The sequence below is a fragment of the Hypanus sabinus genome, unplaced genomic scaffold (genome assembly GCF_030144855.1).
Source record: "Hypanus sabinus isolate sHypSab1 unplaced genomic scaffold, sHypSab1.hap1 scaffold_176, whole genome shotgun sequence".
NCBI lineage: Eukaryota > Metazoa > Chordata > Chondrichthyes > Myliobatiformes > Dasyatidae > Hypanus > Hypanus sabinus.
In genome coordinates this window covers 235954-262877 of record NW_026779845.1, presented here as the reverse complement: position 1 = coordinate 262877, position 26924 = coordinate 235954, and the positions used below count along the sequence as shown (strand labels likewise).

Genomic DNA, 26924 nt, shown 5'->3' with positions numbered 1-26924 from the left:
TAGTTGGAAGTTCAAAGGAGCAGGGTCAGAAACCAGAGGTGCACAGAGCAGAGTTTGGGGCTCTGGACGGGGTAAGAACGTATGATGAGGAAAAAGGAATCAACAGTGGGGCGTGGCAACGAATGACAGAGTAGCAACATTTTAACGCTAATTGGCAGACGAAATAATATGGTTATCTGACTCACGAACAATGCCTGTGGTGGAGGCACATGTGTGTGTTGAGAATGGTTATACCTATTGAGGGAATTATTCCTGCTTGTTTATCCTGTAATATTATATCCAAATGGTTACTTGAGATTATCCTATCGGAAATAATGTATTGATTATCATGTAAATTGTGAGATTATGTCCTTAACTGAATCAGGCTTGAATTTATTGTGCCTTAATGAAGTTACAGTGGTCATTCATCAGTTTGTATTTAAAGCAAGATTTAGGTGAGCGATATTTGCCACTTGATTGTACCTGCGTAAGTAATCAGATTGAGTTAAACTGCTGCAGGATCCAAGGAATGTGTTGGATTGTGTCTCGTTTCTCTTGGCATTTTCTGCACTTACTGCCTTGTTTGTTTGTATTTCATGAAGTTTCAATTTGTTTTCCTTTTGTTACCCACCTTGTCCTGTATTTCCGCAAGGAATCCCTCTGTTTCTGGGAAGAGGACTCCAACTCTCAGTCATGTGCTCGATGCTTCCTTGTCACCATCTCGTCTGCTCAGATTGTTGGGATGTCTCCCATGGAGGGTCATACTCATTTCACTGGTTAACGTTTTCTTGCATAATGATGATTCATTATTCTGAGTTGGCCTCTCATGTACAGTGGCGTGCAAAAGTTTGGGCACCAGTGGTCAATATTTCTGTTACTGTGAATAGCTAGGCGAGGAAAAGATGACCTGATTTCCAAAAAGCATAAGGTTAAAGATGACACATTTCTTAAATATTTTAAACAAGATTACTTTTCTTTATTTCCATATTTTACAGTTTCAAAATAACAAAAAAGGAAAAGGGCCTAAAGCAAAATTTTGGCACCCTGCATGGCAAGTAACACTTCCTTTGGCAAATATCACAGCTTGTAAACGCTTTTTGTAGCCAGCTAAGAGACTTTCAATTCTTGTTTGGGGGATTTCTGCCCATTCTTCCTTGCAAAAGGTGTCTGCTTCTCTAAGATTCTTGGGCTGTCTTGTATGTATTGCTCTTTTGAGGTCTATCCACAGATTTTCGATGATGTTTAGGTCGGAGGATTGTGACGGCCATGGAATGATGAAGTTAAAATGGAACTTTGGAGTTCTCTAGATTTCTAGCATTTGCAGGTCCTCTTGTTTCCCAGATATTTATGTGTTTCCTAAAAGAACAAGCCAAGAACAAGCTGGTAGTGGGTTTGTGCTGCTCAGTTGGTAAAATGTCAAATAAAATCATTAGAAATAGGTGGCATAGGGTTGGGCGGTGTACAATCTGTGGGTAGAATTAAGCAACAGCAAATGTATGAAAAAAAACCCTGATGGGAATTGTATAGAGACCTCCAAACAGTAGTAAGTATGTGGTCCACAAATTACAATGGGAGATAGAAAATGCGTGCCAAACGAGCGACGTTATTACAGCCATGGGGGATTGTCATGTAGGTGATTAGGAAAATTAGGATGGTGTTGGTCTCAAGAGGAGAAATTCCTAGAATGCCTACAAGATGTTTTTTTGTAGCAGCTCATGGCTGAGCCCACTTGGGGATCAGCTATTCTGGATTGGGTGTTGTAATGAACAGGAATTAATTAGGTTACTTAAGTTTAAATAACCCTTAGGGGCAAGTGATCTTTACATGATCAAATTCACCCTGACATGAGGGAAGGAGAAACTAAACTCAGATGTGGAAGAAAGAGAATTGGAGAGGCATGAGAGTGGAATTGGTCAAAATTGATTTGGAAAGAACACGGGCAGGAAGGAAAACAGAACAGCAATGACTGGAATTTCTGGAAGCAATTCAGAAGGCACAGGATATATACATCACAAAGAGGAAGTTGTATTCTAAAGGTAAGTTTACAATACCGTGGCTGATTCGAGAAACCAAAGACAACATAAAAGCCAAAGAGAAGGCATAGAGCAAAAATTACTGGGAATTTAAGAGGATTGGAAAGCTTTTAAAAACCAGCAGAATGCAACTAAAATAATTAAGAAGGAAAAAAATGGAATACATAGGTGCGCTAGCCAGTAATATTCAAGAGTGTCGCAGAAAAGTACTACGGATCAGTCGGACTCAGAAAGCATCTGCTTCAGAAATCTTTATTGGCACATGATATCTGGAGAGTACAGGCTCCTAAAAGTGGAGCTCCGCGGCTCTGCCCAACGGAAGATTACACTCACATTTATACCCCAAGCATACGTGACAAGAAGCCGTTAAACCTGAAGGAGGAACTCCCGCAATTCTACCGAATAGCGAAATAGCAAAAATATGTCCTTGAGCAGCTAGACATTTTACTTAAACGTTGGTTCTCAAAAAAATATGTCAGGCAAACTGGCTCAACCGCAGACATATGAACATTCTCAGAACAAAGAAGTGCAAATACATTTATTTTTACCTCTTGGTTGCGAGGCATATTTCAGTCACACAGAGTACATTAGTTACAGATAAATAAATGCAGACTTCGAATTCACATTTTAAGACAAATCATTAGTCCCTCAATGCCCATTCCAATGTAAGGCCTTGATATTTTCTTCCACAGTTCCCTCCTTTTTAATCAAAATCAGACATACTTTATTGATCCCGAGGGAAATTGGGTTTCGTTATAGTCACACCGTTATATATCTCGCTATAAATAAATAAATAAATAATAATAGGTAAATTATTACAAGTGGAAATGTCCAGGACCAGCCTATTGGCTCAGGGTGTCTGACACTCCGAGGGAGGAGTTGTAAAGTTTAATGGCCACAGGCGTGAATGACTTCCTATGAAGCTCAATGTTGCATCTCGGTGGAATGAGTCTCTGGCTGAACATACTCCTGTACCTAACCAGTACATTATGGAGTGGATGGAACACATTGTCCATGGTGGCATGCAACTTGGACAGCATCCTCTTTTCAGACACCACCGTCGGAGAGTCCAGTTCCACCCCCACAACTTCACTGGCCTTACGAATGAGTTTGTTGATTCTGTTGGTGTCTGCTACCCTCAAACGGCTGCCCCAGCAGCCAACTGCAAACATGATAGCACTGGCCACCACAGACTCGTAGAACATCTTCAGCATCGTCCAGCAGATGTTAAAGGACCTCAGTCTCCTCAGAAAGTAGAGACGGCTGTGACCCTTCTTGTAGACAGCCTCAGTGTTCTTTGACCAGTCCTGTTTATTGTCCATTCATATCTAAATTAACATTTCTTACCGGGGTATTTCCTCCTCCTTCTCATAAGGGGGTTAATATCCATGGGGAGATGGTCTCTCCTTCCCTGGGTACACCTCTTCACCCCACCAGTGCTCCTTGATGGCTGTGTCATTCATCATTTGAGGTACCATAGGGACACCTTCAGAGACAGACCAGGCTCTTTTCATTAATCGATAACCGCACAATCGCAATGCTTCACATACACGACACCCTAAATCACATATCATCGCCACTATAATTGTTCCATGCGTTATCCAGCTTCCCCAGCCAGAAAACTATCCCTCTATTATTTCCCACAATTTCGTTACTAGGGCAATGAGGCCATAAGAGAGGGGCTGTAGCCAGGAAAATATTCCTTCTCCTAACACTGATTTAACCTACTTAAAGAAATCCCAGCCTACTGGAGGTGCTTGAGAGTTCAGTCTGTGCATTCCATCTCGCAGCTGGGTCATATGTTCTAACACGTGGGTCATATTTTCTGAAGCATCGGGTATGTAGGTGCAACATTCTTTCCCTACTAACGCACAGACCCCTCCTTCCCAGGCTAGTGCTTCCTCTCCACTTTCCTTTTTCTTTGTACTTGCCCTTCGACGCTGTTAGATAATCAATCAATCCCACCCCCATTATGATAATTACCCCTACTTCATTCACGTTAGTCCTCTGCTGAGTATATATTTTGTTCATAACCAGTCACTATGTATATAAAATGAGGTGCTGGTTAGAATAGATTTATGTTCCAGTCTCCCATTAGCACTTGGTTCTTGGTTCTCAGCACCGTTCCTCTCTCTCCCGGGGAAGATGTCACTCGTTCAGTGTTTTATTTCGTCCTCGTCGTGGTGCAACTTGCACCTGCTGGTATGTGTTTAATTAGGTTTTTTTCCTTCATCTTAACGGCTGTACGGGTCGTCAGCAGCGCTAGGAGGTGGCTTTTCCACCCGGGAGATAAAAAATCTTTAATCATTGATCTCACATATATTCTATCTGCCGGTTTAACGCAGAATGTTACCTTCAGTTAAAGGTGCATGGGCTTGACGGACACTGTCATACAATTTCTCTGCCTCCTGACACAAGGCCTGTGCGTATTTCAGTGTCTTCTCATCACATCATATTAGCGCTACCATCTCTGGGGTCATGGGAGGTCCTGTTGTAATAGGCCGCCCCATCAAAATTTCTTGAGGGGTATGTCCTGTATTTCTGTTCTTCTGATTTTGCAGAGTGTACGTTACTAAGAGCACTGCCTCTGGCCATCCGAGACCGTTTGTCTGACAACTTTTGTCAAAGCCGCTTTTATTCCCCCGTTTGCTGCATCCACCATACCCAAGGACTGAGGCTGGTAGGGGATACGCAATTTCTTCTGGAACCCCAAGGCTTTCTACAGTCCCTGTACTAATTTATTTGTAAAATGGGTTCCCCTGTCGCTATTTATCCCTGGGGAAATTCCGAACCTAGGTATATATTTTTTTTCATCAATATGCTCACCGCAGTTCTTACATCATTCCTCCTAGTTGGATCGGCCTCCGCCCATCTGAAAAACACGTCTACTATTCGCAGTATATATTTAAACCTCCTTTCAGCAGGCATATGTACAGGTCAATTTGCAGGGGCGTGCCACTGTTAAGTGATGACATGCTGCATCCCTCCTCTGGCCATGTGCCAGGCGAGCCGGGGGCAAAAATAAACTATGCGGGCACAATACTCGGCCGTCTGGGTGACGCCACAGCCCGGTATTCCGGTAACGTGCAGATCGGCTCCAGGCACAGTTCTCTTCCAGTGAGGCAAGATTTTGGGCTTCCTGCAACTGCTGGACGTCGATACATACAGGGAGCTCCTTCCCTCCCGATTCAACCCGAGGGGTCTGTAGCGCAGTTTGTCCCTGAAGGGCCACCTGTTTAGCTACCATGTCTGCATTTCTCTTGGAGACCTCATTCTGGGATGAGGTGTGCGCCTCGCACTTAATTATCACTAAAGTCTGTGACAACTGTACAGCTTCTGAAGGGTTCAGTGCGAAGGAGGCGTGTTGAATCGTTTTCCCCGAGGAGGTGATGAATGCTTTATTTTACCACAATTGTCCAAAGTCATGTGCTTCCCAAACGCATAACGTGAGTCGGAATAAACATCGGCAGCGTTTCCTTCGGCCAAAACGCAAGCGAGCTCGGGTAACGGCAGAGAGTTCCGCCGCCTGCGCTGATGATCCTGTTGTCAAGGCGGAAGCTTCTGTTACCTCGTGGGGAGTTACTACAGCATACCCTGCCAGGAACAGATCATCTCTTGGGCGGTGCAAAAGAATTAAATCAGGATTATCAATAGGGTCGCTTCTCCGGTCTGGTGTGGGAGTAGTAGTGGCTTGCCATCCCCATCCTGCTGTGCAGATGGTGACATAACAAAAGTAGCTGGATTAATAGCCGGAGATCTTTTGTACGTTCAGTTGCATCGAGAGAGAAGAATCAGCTCATAACCTGTCCTTCTAGCCGTGGTAAAATGCGGAGTCGCTGCTGAATTCAACAGCATTACAGCAAGAGGTACCATCACAGTACACGGGCGATCCAATGCAAAAGGAATAGAGTTTTCTACTATTGCATTAAGGTCATGGTTGGCTTTGTCCCTTTCGGGTGGCCATTCCACGATGAGGCTCTCCGTTTTCAATGTACCCCCCCCCCCAGACAAGTTGTTGCTTAACTTCGACAGAAGCACAATTGAAACCATCCTGGCCAAAAGCGCCACGGTGTGGGTATGACAGCTGCACAGCCGCTGAGCGACAAAACCTGCATCGCGTGGTGAAGGCGGCCCAGAGAATTGTCAGGATGGAGCTCCCAGGACTGGACACCGTCTATTCCAGCAGACTCAGGAGGAAAGCAATCAGGTTAACCGGAGACACCACACACCCCGGCCACTCCCTGTTTGACCCGCTGCCGTCCAGCAAAAGGTTCAGTACAGTAAAAACCAGCACAAATAGACTGAGAAGCAGCTTCTACCCCAGAGCCGTGGCCTCCGTCACACCAGTTCCACAGAGCAATGACTGAAACTATGAGCACGCACAAGGAATCAAATACTTGCACTAACGGCACTTTGTGCATTACTGTGACATTCTGCTGCTGCTGCAACTTATTTTCTGCTACTTAACCATTTAATACTGTTTTTATATTACAGTCTTGTTTTTATCTACCGCTCTGTTTGCCGGAGAGGAAGCCAAACAGAGTTTCATTGTACCTATGTATAATGACAATAAAGATCATTCAATGCAGCAGAACGCACTACTGCATCCCTCTCCCGGTATTCGGGAATCCACTGTCGACAGCGCCCTACTATGCCCAGGAAACAAAGAACGTCATTTTTGTTTTGTTTTGGGGACCGGGATCTTCTTTATTGCTTTTATTCGATCCCTTCCCAAACTTCGCCAAACTTCACTGAGCAGGAATCCAAGGTATTGGACAGTCTTTTGGCAAAACTGCATTTTCTCCACAGCCACCCTGTGCCCTCTTCCCGCCAAAAGTTCAAGGGGTGTTAAAGAATCTGTCAGACATGGTGGCCCTGTAGCAGATGCTGTCAGGATGTTGTCGGCATACTGAATCAGCGTGGAATATTCAGACAGCTTCCATTCGGCAAAATTATTTTTAACTGCTGCAGCATAATCTGCGGGGCTTTCGGTATATCCCTGGGGCAGACGTGTCCACGTGTATTGCGCATTCCTATAAGTAAAGGCAAATAAATGCTGGCTATCCTCGTGCAAATGTGTGGATAAAAATGCTGAGCACCGATCGACTACAGTAAAGGTAATCGCTCCCACAGGTATTGACCTAAGCATAATGTTGGTGTGCGGCTCCAGCGGAGCAATAGGGATGAATATCTTGTTAATGGCTCTGAGGTCCTGCACAAAATGGCACTCATTACTCCTGCCCGTTTTTTTTTGAATAGGTAATATAGGGTTACACAGGCTTTATGTTTTCACTAGCACCCCTTGCTGAGATGAGTCAGTTACTGGAACGAAACCTTCTTCGGCTTCAGTCGCCATACGGTACTGTTTAATACAGAACAGTGGCACATTCTTTTTTTTAGGTTAACTTTATGCGCCGGAGCGGTTTGGGTCTTTCCCACATGATGTTTTATGTTGGGCTCAGAGGTTCCCTACACCCGCTCTGAGGCTCTAGCGGGAAGTACAGGGTCTTCTGCTGGTGGTGGTTGCTTTTCAAAGGATGTTTCCCAGCTCTCGGACTTTATCATTTTTCTGCCCTCCTTTTCGTTATAGAATTCTATTCGCGATTCTTGTCCCAATACTGGCAGAGTTATAATATAAACAGCATTGTTTTTTTTTTCTGGCCAATCGTTTTATCATCCTCCCGATATCTTTAGGCTTTGCTGGTGGCTTTATGGCCACTGTCAAATGAGGCATTGAGGTCGGAATCATTTCTCCTAATCTTCCACTAAAACTACTAGGAGCCTTAATCCCTCGGGACCAATATACACACACGGTATTGCCTTCGCCTTTACCGTTTACATAAGCGTGCACAGTTTGGGTCAGTCTGTAAACAGTAATAGACCGTGCAATGGAGCTGCTTCTTTTCCCGGCTGCTGTTAATCAAGAATTGCAGATTTTACATGTAGGGGTTGGCCCGTCCTATCAATGTGTCAGACAGTCTCTGAACCTGACAAGCATAGGGATTGCTATCTAGCTGCCGACAGTAGAGTATGGGTCCTGAACTGTCCTTTTCTCGCCCGTTCATTAATTTTAGCATTTCAGGGATCCTAATTTGAGGGAGCTCCGTGTAAATACCTTCAGCTGTACAGTGCAGCGTTGCCCCTAATTTATAAATGGCCTGTGGTCCCAGCAGGGGAAACGGGGCTGTTTTAGATACAATGAAGGTGTCTGTTAAAAGCGCATCCTTCATTCTGTTTTTCTCTCTTCCTGCTTTTTTTTTTGCTTTTTCTGGCGTTTTTCCCCCTCTGGTCCTGCTGACACTTCCTTCAATTCCTCTTTCCTGAGACCCTTCTCTCGTCAGGGTGATGTCTGCCCCGCTGGGGGGTGTCAGCTGCCTGAATCTCTGGCATGGGGGCTGCAGGGAGAGGGTACGGGTCGTCCCAAGGCCGTCGTCGTCATTATTAAATTGTCTATTTCACTATTGGGTGCCAATGGGGCATTGGCCGGTACGGGGAGTTGTGGATAAAGTCCAGAGGCAGGTTTCTTTTCAGCCCTTTTAATCTCCTTTTCTTTGGAGGTTGGTGTCGTTTTAACCACCTCCTTCAATCGTTTAAATCGTCTTAACATGTAATCAGCATCCCAATTTGGGTCGCCGTCCCATTTCGGGTGGCGTCCTCCCAGAACTGGATTAGTCTCAAATTAAAATTTCCCCCAGAAGGCCAATCTCCATGTGACCACAAATGCAAACCACTACCGAATGTAACCGCATGAGGATCAACTCAGGTCTCTCTGATTACCAGTTCCGCTGGGGATCCAGGAACCGCCGACGAAGCTCTTATCCGCTGAATCCGACAACATACGAGTTATCAGCGAAAGTGACCTGTCACAGGAATGCCGTTTTCCAGGGGTTACCACACAACATAGCCAGGCAAGGGTTAACACAAGATATTCCAAAACCCACTCCTATGGAATATACGAAGTGACAGCCACACATTCGTTGTGGTTCCGTGTACCGACGATCAACCCACTCTTGTGGGCATAGGAGAGTTCCAAGCCTCAGCTGCGACTAACTGAAGCGATCAGCTTTTCCAGTCTCTCTCTCTCTCTCTTTAGACTGGCCGACTGCCTGTCTGCAGATCGCTCTCTCTCTCTCTCTTTTATGGATCAGTCCACAGTCAGCGCTGTCAGCCTGTGACTGACGTCATAGTCCCGCCTCCTTGGAGTCTGAGATCCCTCTGATCATCGACACTGTTCAGGGTTTGGCATTTAACAGTGTACTGTCTCATACATTCGACCTACCGAGCTGCCAAGATGATAATCACTAATCAAATCTCACTGAGATTTCTCAGATCCTGTTGAATTTATTGCCAAGTGTACAAGTACGGGAAGGTACAGGTGCAGACAAACACTGACTTATGGCAGCATCACAGGCAAGTACATTCAGATAACACACGGAACACAAATTAAACGATTCTCTGTCAGTAACAATCTGTAAATATGTTTTAAATCATTAACGATATGTAAAATACATTGTGTCATGATCAATTGTAAAATGTGCATTTTGTGTCAATAACAGACTTGGAAATGTTGAATTTGCTCCCTGTCTCCATTCCTCCTGTAATCTACAACCAGCTCCTTTGTTTTTGTCACAATGAGGGAGAGGTTGTTTTCTTGACACCACTGTGTCGGGGTGATGACTTCTTCTCTGTAGGCTGCCTCGTTATTATGTGAGATTAGGCCAGTCAATGTAGTGTCGTCAGCAAATTTAATTAGCAGATTGGAGCTGTGGGTGGCGACACAAGTCATGGGTGCACAGAGAGTAAAGTAGGGGGCAAGAAGTCAACGCTGTGGGGTATGTGTGCTGAGGGTCAGAGAGACAGAGGTGAGGGAGCCCACTCTTACCACCTGCCGGCGATCTGACAGCAAGTCCAGGATCCAGCTACACAAGGCAGGGTGAAGGCCGAGGTCTCTGACCTCCTTGTGGATACTTCACGCCTTCGTATGGCTACTGCTCTGCCCATGACTGCAAGGAACTGCAGAGAACTTTGGAGAGCAGAGAACATCAGAGAAACAAGCCTCCATTCCATGGACTCTTCCTACAGTTCCCCTGCCTCGGAAAAGCAGGCCACGTACTCAAAGATCCTCACAACCTGGACATTCTCGCTGCAAACCCGCTCCCCCATCGGGGAAGAGATACAAAAGCCTTAAAGCGCGAACCACCCAGCTCAAGGTCGGCTTCCTGTCTGTGGTCATAAGCCAAATGAATGATAAAATGGACTCGACCTCACAATGTAACACGACGTGATCCTGCACCATATGTCTATCTGCACTGCACTATCTCTGCAGCCATAATGCTTTGTTATAGTGAGTGTTTTGTCATTATCATTTTTCATTTTTAGAATCTTTTTTACTAGTACATAATCTTCTACAGCTATAGAATGATACAAAACTTCAATAGATTAATATTTATAAAATTAATAAAGCTGAAAAAAACTAATCGTAAAATATAAAAATGGAAAGTATATATAGGAAAAAGAAGGAAATAAAGAACCCCATCTAACTAGGGGGGAACCCACTAACAACAAAAAAGGGAAAAAACCCATTAGGAATCAACCCCCCGGAGCAATACGTTTAACCATCATCTACATATGAAAATAGAATCATCAACCGTCAGTTCATATTTATAAAAAAATAAAATCAGACGGAAACCATATAGCATAATTAAAATTAAATGATAATATTTGGCAAAGAACCCCATCTTCTCTCAAAATCGAATCGAGGATCAAAAGTTCTACTAATTTTTTTCAAACTAAGACATAAGATTCCTTGTGAAAACCATTCAATTAATGTAGGGGAAGAAATATCTTTGTATTTTAATAAAATAGCCCTTCTTGTCAGTAGTGTAACAAATGCAATTACATGTTGATCTGAAGATGAAATACCCTGAATATGATGTGGAACTATTCCAAATAGACCAGTCAACCTATTAGGTTGTAAATTAATTTTCAGAGCTTTAGAACTTGTTGAAAATAAAGATTTCCAAAACGATTTTAATGATGAACATGACCAGAACATATGTAATAAAGTAGCTACTTCAGTTTTATATGTATCACAGCATTTGTCTATACAAGGAAATATTTTAGATAGTCTCTCTTTTGTTAGATAATAAAGATGAACAATTTTAAATCGAATTAAACAATGGTTGGCACATATAGAAGAAGAATTTCCGTTTTTCAAAACTCGAAGCCAATCTTCATTAACAGAGGTAAGTTCTCTCTCCCAATCTTGTTTAATCTTTAGTGATAAGTTCTCTTTTTGTAACAAAAATAAATTATACATTCTGCTAATGAAACCTTTCACTAAGGGATTCAATTTCAAAATGGTATCTAAGAAATCAGATTCTTGTAAATATGGAAACTTGGGTAAGCATTGTTGTAAAAAATGTTCCATCTGAACATATTGCAAAAAATGTGTATGAGCGAGAGAAAATTTGTTATTTAACTCTCAAAGGATCCCTTCATTTTTCCATAGGAGACAAAATGTGGACAGGTGTTGAAGGTATAAATGAAAAGTTTCGATATAAAAACAAGACAACTTAATTTGTTGTTTTTTTTTGAAAAAACGAAACTAAACCCAAATCCGTAGGGATTGTTTAATAACCAGGTAATAATTTAAATTTGGAATTTTAGAGAGCTGTAGAAGTAATGGAGGTCCTAATATTGAAGTTAAATGAAATTGTTTAACAGCTTTTAATTCCAAATCAACCCATAATGGTTTTTGGTTCTTATTGTAAAGGGGGTTTCTTCTTTTTTCTTTGTTATTGTTGGGAAAGGGTTTCTTTTTGTTAACTAGCAGGAATGCTAATTTACTGATACCGAGAATGGTATTCCTTTGTAAACCAAATGGGGATTAATGTTCTTTCTTCTGAGTCTGTAAGCTTTTGTTGACGGGCTTTTGGGCAGATCGGCGCGAGGGGGTCGAGAGAGAGGACGCAATGCTCTAAGCTGGGCGAGGATCGGACCCCAAAGGGGGGTCCGCGGCCGGGAGATTCGAGGAGGGGGGGGGGGGGTGAAGCTAGATGTGCTTGGTTGACCACTTGGATGGTCCTGAGCTGTTTGGAGAGTCGAGGAGTTCGGAGGGTCCTGAGCTGCGAGTCGAGGAGTTCGGAGGGGATCGAATGGTGGCCAGAAGACTTCAGAAATTGAGCTCCAACGGTTGTGCACGAAGTGGTTTGGACTTTGATAAGTTTGGCGCCTTTTCTTTAATTTTCTCTTCATATATACTGTATCGTTATTAATCACTTAGTTATAGTAACCTTTATAAATTGTACTCATTTAATCGCATATGGTGTACTGTCTTTTTTTGGGTGAGGCGGGGACATCACACAGCATCCACACCAGCTGATTACCCAGTTTGGCGGGGCCGAAGGCTGCTCCCCCTAGACGAAACGAGCTGAGCGAGCCTGAGGCGACCCAGGGGGTTACATTATCAAGACAATATAAACGAAAACATGATTGTCTAATATTCACAGCCCAATAATACAGTCTTAAATTAGGAAGTGCAAGTCCACCATCTTTTGTAAATGATACTTATTAATTCTTGGTCTCTTATTGTTCCAAATAAAGGAAGAAATAAGAGAGTCAATTTGATCGAAATTTTTTTTAGTTAAAATGATAGGTATACCAAACAAGGCAGTAAGGGGATTTGGATCAAATTGGAGCCTAAAAAGCTGTGAAAAGGTATGGAATACTTCCCGCCAAAACTTTTCAATTGTAGGGCAAAACCAAAAGATATGGATTAAAGAGGCATCAGCAGAGTTGCATTTATTACAAAGTGGAGAAACATTCGGGTAAAAACTTGAGGGCTTCTGTTTAGAAATGTAAGCTCTATGAACCACTTTAACTTGTAGAAGAGAATGACGAGCACAGAAAGATGATTTATTAACCCGTTTAGGAATTTTATTCCATCTATCATCAGAAATCTGACAATTTAGGTCATCCACCCAAGCTTTTTTTATTTAAACTAAAAAGTCTTGTCTGGAATCAATCAACAATTTATAGATACCTGTAATAGAACCATTAACAAAAGGTTTTACATTTAAAAGATCGTCCAGTAAATTTTTATGAGGACCTAGCGGAAAAGTAACTAATTGGAAACGTAGAAAATCTCTAATTTGAAGATATCTGTAAAAATGTGATTTTGGGAGTGCAAATTTATTTAACAATTGGTCAAATGACCAATTACTGCCTTGCCCCTTACTGCCTTGTTTGGTATTATTGCAAATGAACATATAACTTTAAATATTCCTAACGTACAGGTTTTATTTTTTCCCTCTCCTTTAGCAAGGAGAGCAATCTTGCTTAAATGGAAGGAGTCTACCCCTCCTACACATCTTCAATGGCTACGTGATATTATGTGGTATTTAAATTTAGAAAAGATCCGCTGCTTAGTCTTAAATTCGAAACAATCTTTTTATGATATCTGGGGACCTTTCCTAAATTACTTTTCCAATTTATAAAGTTTAACAGTGCACAGAATGTTATGTATATTTTTATCTTCTCTTCTTAAGTGAATTTTTTTTTCTTTTTTCTAATTATCCATTGTCATCTATCAATTTTTTTCCTTCGGTAGTTATTAGGGGGTTGATTTTTTATATATAAAAAATTTCTTTTATGATGTATGACCCATCTTTAAATTTTTGATCACAGAGTGGTATACCTTTATGTGTTATGCTATAACATTTTGATCAAGTTTATTACAATATATGAAAGTACACATGTTGAGATGTATCTATGTGTTGCACTGTGTACATCTTTTTTTTCTGAATAAAAATATTGTAAGAAGAAAGAAAAAGACAGGCATATTTTAGAAAATATATAAAAAAATTAGGTACAATCATCATTTTCACAGCATGAATACGACCTATTAAAGAAAGAGTAAGTGGATTACATCTAGAAAATAGTTGTTTCATGGAGTCGATTAAAGGAACTACATTCGCTTTATAGAGTTCTTTATATTTTTTAGTAATTACAATACCTGCATATCTAAATGTATTAACAATTCTAAAAGGAATATCATTATATATACTAACATGGACAGTTAATGGAAACAATTCACTTTTATTCAAGTTAAGTTTATATCCTGAAAATTCACCAAAATCTTTGTGCTTCCAAAAGATTAGGAATTGATTCCTCAAGATTTGAAATAGAAACCAAAAGATCATCTGCATAAAGGGAAATCTTATGTATAGTTCCATTCATAGAGATACCGAGAATATTTTTAGCTTCACGTAGTGTTATAGCTAAAGGCTCCAATACAAGTTTAAAAAATAAAGGGCCTAATGGACATCACTGTCTAGTGCCACGAGAAAGTGAGAAAAAAAGGAAGGCCTGCAGTTATTAGTCATGACGAGCTCAAGGACGGCTTCCTGTCTACAGATACAAGCCAAATGAATGATAAAATGTACCCGACCTCACAATGTAACTCGACGTGACCCTGCACCATGTGTCTATCTGCACTGCACTTTCTCTGCAGCCATAATGCTTCGTTGCAGTTATTGTTTTGCCGTATATCAGCTCAATGCACTGTTGTAATGTATCGATCTGTGTGGATGGTCTGTCAGGCAAGATATTCACTGTATCTCAGTACGTGATAAGAATAAACAAATTACACATTTTAATTTTGTGGAAATATTAGACAGACTGAGCTTCTGCTCTGGAACCACAGAAGGAAACTGAACTGTTGTCATTTCTGTGGAAAGCAAATAAATGGAAAAGGCTTCAATCTCACATTACGATCTGCGGTAACTGGGATCAGGTGACCTGTGGTGGGTCTCCCATATCAATATCAGAATCAGGTTTAATAACACCGGCATATGTCATGAAATTCGTTGTCTCTGCGACAGCAGTAGAACCTAATTCACAACAATAGATTTTAACAATTGTGATTTAAAATAAGAATATAAATATTACATAGTTAAATGATATATATATAGTACAAAATGAAAAATGATTTAATAAACTATTTTAATTGTTTGCAACTATTTGACTGACTGGGTTGTTGCTTTGGAAGTAGTGGAGTGAAGCTTAACTGAACTGTACACATTTATGAGAAGCTCAGAGAAATAGAAAAGGCTAAATTCTCACATAAATGGGTCAGACACCCAAAAACATCGGCTACACTTCAGCAGGTAGAAACAGTGAAATGAAACATGCTGAAAATATTGCTGAAAAACATATTGTCCACCACAACGAGAGGACGTGACAGATCCGGATCTCACTGCCTTGTCTGAATGGGGAAAGATGAAGCTACACGGACACGTAGAGCAGTGACCCGCAGATGCTGCAGATCTGCAGAAAAAGGTGAACAGGAAATGGGATCACGTGATTGCTTTGGTCTCCCACTGCAGGCAGTGACTCCAGTTACCCACTCCAGCTACTCATTAGGCTGTGTAAAGAAGGAAACTTGCCGCTCACATCTCCTCTCACCTTAAATGTATTATACATTTCAACTCCCAGGAAAAATATATCCTCTGTCCACTCTATCTATTCCTCTCGTAATCTTATAAACGTCCATCCAGTCTCACCCCAGCCTGCGCCGCTCTGGAGAAAACAACACAAGTTTGTCCAGCCTCTCGTTATAGCTCATGCCCTCTAATCCAGGCAGTGTCCTGGTAAACCTCTTCTGCGCCCTTGTCCAAAGCCCCGACATCCTTCCGAGAATGGGGGCGACCAGAACTGTATGAAACACTCCAGATGTTTTATAAAACTGTGTTACGAACTGAAACGTTTTAGAAACGAACCAGCAGCAACAGAGTTCACACTGGAGTCTGGTTTGGATGTTAAAACCACTCTCTTTATTAGTGTCTACTTATAATATAGTAATTTAACGAAATAAAGTGTATATATGTGTAAATATAACCCCCAGTCTATCAAGTCTGAGGGAACAAAGCTCAGAGTCTTGAGATGGTAAAGTAGGAAAGTTCAGTAATCTACGGAATAAACGATGGGGGGGGGGGAGATATTTGTAATCCAGGGTGAAACGTAGAGAAAAGGCCGTTACTTCAAAATAACCACCGACGAAGTTCTTATCCGTTGAATCCGTCCACATACGAGTTATCAGCGAAAGTGACCTGTCACAGGAACACCGTCTTCCAGGGGTTACCACACAACATACCCAGGCAAGCGTTAACACAAGATATTCCACAATCCACTCCTATGGATTATACGAAGTGACAGCCACACACATTCGTTGTGGTTCCGTGTACCGATGATCAACCCACTCTTGTGGGCATAGGAGAGTTCCAAGCCTCAGCTGCGACTAACTGAAGCGATCAGCTTTTCCAGTCTCTCTCTCTCTCTCTCTCTCTCTCTCTCTCTCTCTCTCTCTTTAGACTGGCCGACTGCCTGTCTGCAGATCGCTCTCTCTCTCTTATGGTTCAGTCCATAGTCAGCGCTGTCAGCCTGTGACTGGCGTCATAGTCCCGCCTCCTCACGCCGGCGCTCTTAAAGAAACAGTCACAGTACGACCGCAGGCTCGTAACAGCCGCAACACAACTTCCCGACTTTTGAACTCAGTGATTCAACTAATAAAGACAACCACGCCATTTGCCTTCTTAACCACCCGATCAATCTGTGCAGTCTCTTTCAGGGAGCGATGAACTTGGAGTCTAAGATCCCTCTGATCATCAACACTGTTCAGGGTTTTGCATTTAACAGTGTACTGTCTCATACATTCGACCTACCGAGCTGATGATCATCACTAATCAAATCTCACTGAGATTTCTCAGGTCCTGTTGAATTTATTGCCAAGTGTACAAGTACGGGAAGGTACAGGTACAGAGAAACAGTGACTTGTGGCAGCATCACAGGCAAGTACATTCAGATAACACACGGAACACAAATTATACGATTCTCTGTCCGTAACAATCTATAAATATGTTTTATGTCATCAACAATATATAAAATACATTGTGTCATTATCACTAGTAAAATGTGCATTTTGTGTCAATAACAGGCTTGGAAATGTTGAATTTGCTCACTGTCTCCATTCCTCCTGTAATCCACAACCAGCTCCTGTGTTTTTGTCACAATGAGGGAGAGATTGTTTTCTTGACCCCACTGTGTCGGCGTGATGACTTCTCTATACGCTGCCTCGTTATTATTTGGGATTCGGCCGATCAATGTAGTGCCGTCAGCAAATCTAATTAGCAGATTGGAACCCGCCACTGCAGCCCCACGTTGCACTATGTACCGATTGCAAAGCTACGAATTTGCATGTGATTAGCCTCCCCTCCCCCAACTCCACTCTTTCTGCGTCACCAGCAGACTGGGACATCTCACATCTCGCTGCCTCCGCCAGGACATTAAACTGTGAACAACTGTGGTCAGGGACTGATCTCTGGGGTACTCCAAACGCTACCTCCTTCCAGTCTGAAAACGACCCACTCATCCAGACACACACTACCGGCAGTTTATCGATCTCCAACGAAAAAGCCTAATCACCTACTCCCGATGTTCAATACCATTACTGACTCTGAGTTTACCACCGTCAAATGCCGGGAGGGACATAATAATCAGAAAGTCTCTAGTCACAGCCGTGTAAATAAAATGTGATCTCAGTGGGTGTGTGGCGCATGCTCAGAATGCGAAGGAGACAGACAGACTGAGCCAAGTCACAGACTGATGTAGGGGAGGAATGATCCATTTTGATACAGAGAGGGAAGCAGAGAGTTTGATGTTGACCCTGATTCCGGAACTGTGGCCAGTTAGAAGATGAAATCTTGTTCCTCTAAATTGTTTTGAGATGTGACAGTGTTTTAATCAGAAGGCACCATGGAGACTAAAATTATTTCAGTTGAAATGTTGTCCTTCACCCACTGACGTGCTTTGTAAACTTTTAACAGTGTAGAAAATTAAAAGGATTTGTGTATGGGAATCTCGAACACAACAGCACGTTAGTTCCGCTCTGTCTGTCAGTTCACCAGCGCTTGAACACAAAGTACACTGCAGATGCTGTGGGGAAAGCAACACGTACAAGACGCTGGAGGAACTCAGCAGGTCGGGCAGCATCCGTGTAAATGAGCAGTCAACGTTTCGGGTCAAGACCGAAGACCGAGATCTACAGCTTTGCACTGGGAAGTGGCCGTTCACCTGCTCCGTGTGTGCGAAGAGACTCATTCAGTTAACCCACCTTGTGATGCTCCGGTGAGTTCACAATAAATAGAGGCCACATTTCTGTCCGGAGTGAGCAAAGAGTTTTACTCAATCATCCCAGATGCTGCAACACCAGCAACTTCACATCAGGGAGGAAGTTCAAATCAGCTCCGTGTTAAATGTTTAACCATCACGGTGACTGAAGGCAGCTGCAGGTTCATGAGGGACTGTTACTGTCAGATTCTGCAGTTCTTGCGGCTGCTCATCGCACCGAGGACTGAACCCTGGTCACTGAGCATTGGAGGAGTCCGTTCTGCTGATGTTAGCCTTAAACTAGACTGGTGTTTAATATTGTGGATCTGTGAAAGATAAATCAGTTTGTATCAAATCCCGTGTCTCACTGGAGAGGCCACTCGGCCCATCTTGTCCCTGCCCATGTTTCTGTTCCATATCGGTATATGAAAATATATCCCTGCCGTTCCCCTCTTGCTCTCCCTGACATGACAGGTTGCAACTGGTCACCACTCTATGAGATAGGAGATTTGTTACGTACCCCGTAACTGGGTATTTAAACAGCAGAGAAAGAAGAATCTGTTGGAGTCTGGTGGTACCAAACTAAAGGTGTTTATTAATAAAAATAAGCAAAACCATATCAATAATGCGAATATACATATAAAACAAGTTAGCAGTAATAAACCTAAAAGTGTAGGAATAATAACAAGCAATAATAAAGAAGCTCTATCGATGTCTAGGGGTAAATGAATTGTCATAGAAAAGTATATAGTTCAGTTCTGTTCATGAGTGCTGATGTAGTTATGGTTGTTGTATTGTAATCATTGGAGAGAGAGAGAGAGAGAGAGAGAGAGAGAATGAATTATGGTTTATCTGCAAGCTTTTTCACACTTTTACAAGGACACTGTCAGCTTCTGTGTTCTTCCAGAGAGAGAAGGGAGGAACTGTTTGATGGACAGCTGGGGCTCAGCACGGTGAGATAAGTAGGAGGTCCGCTGACAGACCTCCAGACACATGGTTTTGGACACTGAATGAGCTTTGTTGTGTCCACAGAAAAAGGTGGGTTTTGGAGGATCGATCAGGAGCATCGATCAGTGGCTCTCGCAGTGTGAAAAGGCTGTGACCAGTGGGGAGTTATTCGTGTGTCCATCCCTCGCCTGGGTTAATAACTCCACCACTGAAGAACGGTCCCGTTTGTAGTGTCACAGTCGGTGACATCCAAAGGATTTCGGAGGACGACGGGACTATCGACGGCGTCAGCTTACCTGAAGACACAAACCTCTCCTTCTCTCTCTCTCCATCACTACCCGACTCAATCCCACGAACTGAACCGAACTTCACTCATCACCGTCAGACGGTCTCCATTCACCCCGAGGCGTGAAGAAGCTTGGCTTTCCTATTTCCACACACACACACACACACACACACACACACACACACACACACACACACACACTCACACACACTCTCTCTCACACATACACACTCACACACACACACACACACACACACACACACTCACACACACACACACACACTCACACACACTCTCTCTCTCTCTCACACACACACACACACACACACACACACACACACACACACACACATATAATCATTGCTAACCTGGTTGATATATCTGCATTTATATTGCTGTATCGCGTAGATACTAATAAACAGCATTAGTTTACAGCAATACCAGACTCCACGGTGTTTTCTATTTCTGCTGGTTCTTTGACCCGTCACGGGGTACCTAACAGTATCTACTCCAAATATGAAAGATTAAAGGAAATAAACAGAAGTTAACAGTGTAATGCGGATATATAGCTCCCAAACTGTCAAGCTTGAGAAACAATGCTTAAAGTCTTCAGATGGTAAAGTTGAAAAGTTCAGTAATCCACGGAATAAGCGAGTGAGAGGAGAGATTTGTAAATCCACACGAACATGTAGAGAGAAGGCCATTACGAAGAATTCCACACACATTCCACGCTGGGTAAACGAAATCACAGTCGCCGAAGATCTTATCCGTCGATTAGCTCCGAAATCCACTTAGAAATATCACCAGGTGACAGTGACAGGAATATCGTCTTCAAGTGGTTACCACAGAACACCCCGATTCCGGGTAAGGGCCAACAAAAGTGATACCACAGGATACTCCAGCAAATCCACACATATTGATGATACGAAGTGACAGTCACACATCCATTGTGCACTGCGTGCCGATGATCAGATCAACCGTACCTTTTGGGCATGGAAGAGTTGCAGCCTATAGCAGGCACACGCTGAAGTTCCAACAGCTTGTCTCCCTCTCCCGCTCCCGCTCCCTCAGGCTACCGCAGCTTGTGTCTGACGTCACAGCCCCGCCTCACTCAGGCACTTAAAGTGACACTCACAGTAAACGGTCTCGTAACACAATGCACCTCTGAAGTTTGACAGCAGACTAGCGAGTGAATCTTCGATGGTGCAGAGTCAGAAACAAAAGAGTTGCCAGCTTGATTCAGGGGCTCCAGAGAGAAATGGGGTCCAGAGGAGGAGGACGAATAAGACCAGCAGGATGTGGTTAAAAGTGAAAGATTAGAAGTATTTGGAAACTGGTTGGTCGAAAAAAATAGGTGGTTAATTTCTGCAAAACACAGGTGGAAATCAACAGATCAGGCAGAAATTTTGGAGAGGAATAAATAGAAAACTTTTAGGCAGAGCCCCTTCCGCATCCCTGGCCTGTGTACTCCGCTGCTTAGTTGCTCTCTGAATTGTTTTGTGTGTGTGCGTCTCTGTATTTCCAGCAACTGCAGAATCTCCTGTGTTTTATATCTGCATTTTACTTTGGCATTAGATATACGTTGATATTGAGTATATTGCTTATGGGAGCCGCTTTCTGCGTTAAAACAGCTGCAGATTTTTTCTATACCCATAAAAAAAAATGAGATATGGACATTGAACTGGTGCTTGCAGAAATGTTTAATGGCACCGTGATTACCCATAGGGCCATGCGTTAAGAATTTCGGCGGCGCTGAAGCGCCGATGAACTGCGCAGGCGTCAGGCTGAGGCCGTCCCTGAGTTTCACGCATGCGCGCAGTACACCGAAGCCTTTGAAAATGTCGGTTCCAGGTAAGAGTGATTCTCCGTGTTTTTATCTTAAACACCGATTTCGGGATAATTCCTCTGAATTTCGGACACCGTGACCAGCAACCCCGGGACAGTCCTGTTCTCTTCCCTCTCTCTCAGCCCCACGATCCGTACACGGACCCCGGGGAGCTCCCGGCTGATGAGTGAATGGGAACCGATGGATCTCTCAGACAGAGCTGAGCTCCAGCTATCTAAATGCAAGGATTAGGAACTCGGAGAAAGGGAACAAAATCTTTTACGTCACCAGTTGAGAAAATCGGCATTAGGACACTTTTCCGCAGATGCTACTTGACCTGCTGAACTCCTCCAGTATTTTGTATGTGTTGCTTCCTCTACCTCCTCTTGCTCTGGACTATTCTACCGGTGAGAACATGTTTTGTCCCATTCTCTCTGGGTACGTAATGATATCAAACACCTTTGCCCTGGGCAACAAGTAGCTTTCACTTCACAAATGTGCCAGACTCCAGTGAGACAGACTATTGCCCTTCCCTTCATATTCATTGGGATTTCATTCACTGAGTTCACCACCGTCAGTCATTGGGGGAGGGTTCAGGGGGAATATTTATGTCGAATACAGAAACTAGTAATGCCTGTTTGCATTTTGGTGATTGAAAAGTTACTGGAGTATTTGCAAATGAGAAGAAGTGGAGTGATATTTGGAAATCTGACTTTTTAAAGCGTAATTTAGCAAGGAAATCGCATATGGACAATGTGCAAAAGCTTTGGTGAGAAAATCCTCCATTTCCTGTTACAGGCCTGCTATATCGGTTGTGTGAGAGTGCAGATGATCTCAATCAAACCCAGAGGAGATCAAAGTTCCTATTGACAGTGATTTGCCAGCTGTGAACATGAATACCTCTCTATATAAAATTCACTGTGCACATCTTGTCACTGGGTAAAAAATGCACAGTGCAAGATATATCTGCACACTGGTTATTACAAATTAGAGGGGAGATTATTACAAATTAGAGGGGTAGTGGAGGGAAGGAGGGGAGACCTCCAGTGTCCCTGATGCCCTCACCTACAAGATGTGCAGCTTGTAACCCAGCACTTCAATGAGCTGCAACTTGAAATGGGTGAATTCCAGGTCATCCAGCAGTTGGAGGAGGTGATAGATATGACACGAAGAGAGGTGAGTTATACCCAAGGTGCAGGACACAGGAAACTCGGTGAGAGTCAGGAAGGGGAATGAGGTTAAATAGCCATCGCAGAGTACTGCAGTAGCCATCCCCCACAACAACAGGTGGACCACTTTAGAAGCTGTTGGGGGGAATTACCTGGCAGAGGAAAGTCAAAAGGCTGATAGGGGATTCGTTAGTTATAGGAACAGAACAAGAGGGGACGAATATCCTAGTGGTAAGGCTTGCTAGTGGTAGCGAGCAGGGGAGGGGGTGATGTGGTTAAAATAAGTTGTAGGGGGAATGGGAGCCAGAATGACAGAACAGATAGTGGAGAGGGTGAATTGAATTGACTTTATTAGATACATACCTCATAAACATGAGGAGTAGAAATATTTACCTTATATCTCCATCTAAATGTGCAATGTGTAATTTATAGTAATTTATAATAGCTAGATTGTGCATTGGACAGTCAATATAACATTAAAATGCAAATGTATCAGTGTGAATTAATCAGTCTGATGGCCTGGTGGAAGATGATGTCCCGGGGACTGTTGCTCCTTTGGCTGTGGTACCGTTTCTTGGATGGTAGCAGCAGGAGCAGTTTGTGGTTGGGGTGAATTGGGCCTGTTGCTCCCTGATATTCGTTGGGCCCTTTTTACACACCTGGCCATGTAAATGTACTGAATCGTGGAAAGTAGATTGTGCAATGTATAATTTCCTTGTTTATATTTAGAGACATTTTTTGGTGTATAAAATGATGAGGGGTATTGAGCGTGTGAGTGGCCAGAGGAGTGTTTTTTCCCCCAGGGTTGAAATGGTTAATGCCACTTTTCCACACTCCCATAGACCCTTTGTCCATCTCCTGAGTAAATTGAGTTTGAAAAATATTTAAGATCTCCCCCATCTGCTTTGTTTCCACACGTGGATTGCCATTCCGGTCTTCCAGAGGACCAACTTTGTGCCTTGCAATCCTTTTGCTCTTAATCTATCTCTAGAATCCCTGAGGATTATCCTTCACCTTTTCTGTGACGGCAACCTCATGCCATCTTTTAGCCATCCGGATTTATTTCTTATGTGTTCTCTTGCATTTCTTATACTCCATAAGAAACTGACTGCCTATCCCTGTTATGCAATTCCATTTTGCGCTTTACCAGGGTCTGAATATCTCTTGCAATCCGAGTTTCCCTACAGTTTCAATCTTTACCTTTTATTCTGACATACCCGCTTTGTACTTTCAAATTTTCGCTCTGAAGGCCTCCCATTTAGCAAGCACACCTTTGCCATAAAGCAGCCTGTCCCAGTCCACAGTTGCCAGATCCTAGTGTTGATTCCAGGTGTTGATCCATGTCCTGAACACATCCACCTTTCCGACGCTGCTCCTTGTATTGAAATATACAGGGCTCAGCATATTCACTGCACCATGCTCAACTTTTTCATTCCTGACTTTGTCTGAGGCCTGAACAACATCTGTCTCCACAACCCCACCACTATCTGTTCTGTTATTCAGACTCCCATTCCCCCTGCAACTTTAGTTTAACCCTCTTTACCCCCACCTCCCACCATGCAGATCTATCACCCCTTTGGCTTTCCTCTCCCAGATCAATAAAAAGGAGGTGCATACCAGGTACAGGCAGATAGGAACAAATGGGGTACTTATGAAATACAGGAAATTCAAGTGAACACTTATGGAAGAAATAAAGGCATGAGGTTTCCCCAGCAGACAAGGTGAAGGAGAATCCTCAGGGATTCTGCAGATATGTTAAGAGCAAAAAGATTGCAAGGGAAAAAAATAATTCTCTGGAAGATCAGAATGGTAATCCATATGAAGGGATAACATAGACTTGGGGAGATTTTTTTTGCATCCGTATTTACTCAAGAGATGGACACCGAGTCTATAGAAGTGAGGCAAAGCCGCATCAACTTCATGGACCCTGTACAGATTACAGAGGTGGAGGGGTTTGCTGTCTTGAGGCAAATTAGTGTGGATCAATCCCCAGGGCCTGACAAGTTGTTCACTAGGACCCTACGGAAGACAAGTGCAGAAGTTATTGGGGCCTTAGCACAGATATTTAAATAATCCTCAGTGACAGGTGAGGTACTGGAGGATTGGAGGACAGACAATGTTGTTCTGTTGTTCAAGAAAGGCTGTAAAAATGAACTAGGAAATTATACATTGGTGAGCTTGACATCAGAACTGGGAAAGTTATTGGAATGTGGGTGCAGGATCCAGGTATATACTGTAAGTATTTGGATAGGTGTGGACTGATCAAGGATAGACAGCATGGCTCTAGCCAATCTTTCAGAGTCTCTCGAGGAAGTTATCAGGGAAGTGGATGAAGGCAAGGCAGTGGATGTTGTCTACATGGACTTTAGCAAGGCACTTGACAAAGTCTCATATGGGAGGTTGGTCAAGAAGGTTCAGTCACTCAGCATTCGAGATTAGACAGTAAATTGGATGAGACACAGTCTTTGGGAGAAGTCAGAGTGTGGTAGCAGATGGTTGCCTCTCTGACCGGAGGCCTGTGGCTAGTGGTTACCACAGGGATCAGTGCTGGATCTGTTGTTGTTTGTCATCTATATCAGTAATCTGGATGATAGTGTGGTTAACTGAATCAGCAAATTTGTGGATGACAACAAGACTGGGGTTCAGTGGAGTGCAAGAAGACTATCATGGCTTGCAGTGCGATCTGGACCAGGTGGGAAAATGGTTTTAGAAATGGAAAATGGAATTTAATGCAGTCCAGTGTGAGTTGTTGCACTACCAAGGGAGATCTTTCAGAGTGAATGGTCGGGCACAGAGGAGTGTTGTAGAAGAAAGGGACCAGGGAATACAAGTCCTTAATTCACTGGAAGTGGTATCACAGGTAGATAGGGATGGAAAGAATGATTTCAGCCCATTGCCCTTCATGAACCAAAGTACTGATAACAATAGATGGATGTTCGGTTGACTTCTAGAAGACATTGGTGAGGCCTAATTTGGAGTATTGTGTACAGTTTTGGTCACCTACCTACAGGAAAGTTGTAAAAGAAGTTCAGAGATTTCAGAGAAAATTCACAAGGATGTTGCCATGTCTGGAGGATTTGGGTTAAAGAAAATATTGAACAAATCCGGACTTTATTCCTTGGAATGCAGATGATTGAGGGGAGATTTGATTGTGATAGAGAGGCACAGATAGTGTTAATGCAAGCTGGCTTGTTCCATGAAGATTGGGTGGGACAACAACCAGAGGCCATGGGTTCAGGGTGAAAGGTGAAATGTTAAGGGGAACATGAGGGGAAACTTCTTCACATAGACGGTTATCCGGCTGTGGAATGAGCAGCCAGCACAAGTGGTGCATGTGAGCTCGATTTCAACATTTAAGAGGTTTGTGTTGGTACCTGGATGGCAGAGGTGTGGGAGTGGGCTGTTTAAATAGTTCAGCACAAACTAGATGGCCCAAAGGGCCTGTTTCCATGTTGAAATTTTCTATGATTGTGACAAGAACCTGAAATAATACAAAAATTCACTCTAACCCCTTTTGACAGCTGTGTGAACCAACCAGTCATATCAGCAGGAATTTTTATGTGGCGTTAAAACTGTGACACTTTAAGTTAATAATACATAAAAGAAGATCCCAGCTGCAAGTCAAGAAAAACTATTTGCGTGCGAGTGTTTCAGTTACTGAGGGGCCAGGAACCCATGCAGCTCTGTGGGAACAGGGAATAATACCAACGGAGATAGTCAAACTGAGCCAGGGCACAGATTGGAGACGGCAGAAATGCCCCATTCTTATAGAGACAGGAAGAGAATCAGAGAATTAATGGTCATTCCAGATACCAGCACTCTGACCAGTCAGGAGATGATTTCTCTGTCCAGCTTGGGTAGAACCTCACTGTAACAGTGTGATACCAGATCAAGCCTTGGCAACTCAAGTAATCTCATCAGAAATGTTGTCCTACACCCATTGATGGAGTTTGTAAATCTTTTTACAGGTTAAAAATGAGAAGGAATTCGTCTTCAGGAAGCTCAAACACGGCACAACAGTTTTGTTGTCTCTGCCTAGATATTTAAGAAGTGGAGCAAGGGATCCAATTGACCACCCTTCCTGCTCAGACTGTGGGGAGGGATCCTCTCGGTCATTTGACCAACTGGCACGCCTGTAATTTACACAGGAGAAAGGCCTTTCACCTGCTCAGACAGTGGGAATGGATTCACCCGGTCATCGCAACTGAAGGTACATCAGCAAGTTCACACTGGACAAGGCCATTCACCTGTTCTGTGTGTGAGAAGGGATTCAGTCGGTCTTCCCACCTGTGGACACACCAATCAGTTCACACCACACCGGGCAGAGGCTGGTCAACTGCTGAATTTCTGGGAAAAGGATTCACTCAGTCATCTGACCTGATGGCTCACCAGCGAGTTCACACTGGGGAGAAGCCGTTCACCTGCTCAGAGTGTGGGAAAGGATTTACACAGTCATCTACCCTACTGGTACATCAGCGAGTTCACACTGGAGAGAAGCCGTTCACCTGCTCAGTCTG

General features: G+C 43.2%; 1 pseudogene; it reads left to right on the top strand.

The window, feature by feature from the left end:
* The window catches only part of LOC132387346 (zinc finger protein 208-like), a 220438-nt pseudogene that overhangs the window by 166405 nt on the left and 27109 nt on the right, over positions 1 to 26924 (top strand).